Here is a 2,498-nt window from a genome sequence, read left to right as displayed (position 1 = left end):
ATCTATCGCACCCTCTCTCATTTGGCAGTATGAAGAGGGATTTTTGTCCAGCAGCATCGAGTCAGGCAGTGAGCCGGAATCTGATTCCACCGAGTGTTGTGAATCGGAATCAGGTTCCAGCTTGACTGAGTCTGAGTCTGGTAATCCTGGGGATGATAACCCGGATGCCACAGTCTTGTCCAGGTCGTCTTTTTCTTTCTCTTTTGAGTCTGTTGTAACCGAAGAATCGGACGATTTGGATGTGCTTAATGAGAATCAAGTAGCTGTGGTTTCTGAGTACTTTTCTTCCTCTAGTTTTGCAACGCTTAATTGAACAAGAGCAGGAAAGATTTGTTAAACCCCTAGTTGATGAAATCACTACAGTGAATATTGGTACTGAGGAGGACCCGCGGCTGGTCCAGATCGGGTCCACGTTGTCTTCGGAGGAACGCGAGCGCTTAGTCGCTTTATTAAAAGATTTCAAAGATGTTTTCGCGTGGTCCTACGAAGACATGTCTGGAATCGATCCTGAGATAGTACAGCACCGGATCCCTCTTGACCCCGAGGCCCGACCCGTTAAACAGAAACTCAGGAGGATCCGCCCCGACTGGGCTCTCAAGATTAAGGAAGAGGTCACCAAGCAAATCGACGCAGGCTTCCTGCTGGTATCCGAATACCCGACTTGGTTGGCCAACATCGTCCCAGTGTCGAAGAAAGACGGCAGGATCAGGGTATGCGTGGATTTCAGGGATTTGAACAGAGCTAGTCCGAAGGACGACTTTCCCTTGCCGCATATTGTCGAGTTAGTGGACTTCACAGCGGGGCATGCTTTGCTCTCGTTCATGGATGGCTTCTCAGGCTATAATCAGATAGTGATGGCACCCGAAGACCAGGAGAAGACTGCTTTCACCACCCCGTGGGGGACTTACTGCTACAGAGTGATGCCGTTTGGGTTAAAGAATGCTGGAGCTACATATCAACGGGCCGCGACTACAATATTGCATGATATGATCGACAAAGAGGTTGAGGTGTACGTGGATGACATGATTGTCAAGTCCAAAGAAAGAGAGGGCCACTACACCGCCTTGCAAAAGTTCTTTCAAAGGATCAGAGAATTTCGGTTGCGGCTAAATCCTCAGAAGTGTACGTTCGGTGTTACAGCGGGAAAAATGCTGGGGTTTCTGATTACACAAAGGGGCATCGAGGTCAACCCTTCAAAAATCAAGGCCATCTTAGAAATGCCACCACCAAGGACTGAAAAGGAGATGCGAGGCTTTCTGGGTAAAGTGCAATTCATAAGACGGTTTATCTCAAAATTAACCTTGACTTGTGAACCGCTTTTTGGTCTCTTGAAAAAAGGCAATAAATTCCAATGGAACGGCCGATGCCAAGCTGCTTTTGAACAGATCAAGGAATATTTACAGAACCCGCCCGTGTTGTCACCGCCAGAGCCGGGGAAACCGTTGATATTGTACCTCTCAGTGACTGAGACCACAATGGGCTGTATGCTCGCACAAGAATCAGAGGACATGGTGGAAAGGGCTATCTACTATCTGAGCAAGAAGATGCTAGAGTATGAGACTCGCTACACACCGTTGGAGAAGGCTTGCTTAGCTTTGGTATGGGTTGTCAGGAAGCTGTGACACTACCTGTTAGCTCACTCCGTAATGTTGGTTTCACGACTCGATCCCATCAAATATCTTTTCAAGAAACCGGCTCTTACGTGTAGGCTAGCTCGTTGGTTGTTGTTGCTCTCCGAATTCGACCAGAAATATGTGACACGCAAGTCAGTCAAAGGAAGAGTAGTGGCAGAGTTCTTAGCTGATCATCCAGTGGAAGGAGATGAAGCATTTGAATACTTTTTCCTAGATGAAGCCATCTTGCACATCGACGACGAATCTTGGGCGATGTACTTTGACAGAGCGTCAAATCAGTACGGGTATGGGATAGAAGTGTTGTTGATAGCACCCGACAATTCCCGTATCCCTCTAGCCTTCAAACTCCAGTTCAAAATCTCGAACAACAAAGCAGAATATGAGGCATGCATTGCCGGTCTAGAAGCAGCCCTAGAATTAGGGGCAAGACGGTTGGACGTCATCGGTGACTCGAACCTTGTTGTGTCTCAAGCAAAAGGAGACTGGAAAGTCAAAGATGAAAAGATGATGATGTATCACCAAACCTTGGACTTGTTAATTCCTCGGTTTGAAAAGCTAAACTTTGCTCATCTTCCAAGAGAGAACAACAGGTTCGCAGATTCTTTAGCAACTCTATCTTCCATGATAGACATCCCGTTCGGAATCCAGATGCATCCAGTCATCATTGACTAGAAATTTGCGCCAGCCTATGAGTCGATCACTGCTATAGATGAGGTTCAAGACGAAAACCCCTGGCATTACGACATTTGGAATTTCTTGGAGAAGGAAGCATACCCGCCAGGGGTAAATGCCAAGGATAAAAGGGCAATCAAAAGAACGGCTGTTCAGTTCATCATCTGTGGGGGTAAGCTGTATAAGAGAGGT

Source organism: Camellia sinensis, chromosome 3 (genome assembly GCF_055761805.1).
Source record: "Camellia sinensis isolate YWXY chromosome 3, ASM5576180v1, whole genome shotgun sequence".
NCBI lineage: Eukaryota > Viridiplantae > Streptophyta > Magnoliopsida > Ericales > Theaceae > Camellia > Camellia sinensis.
Note: the sequence above shows the minus strand (reverse complement) of the source record.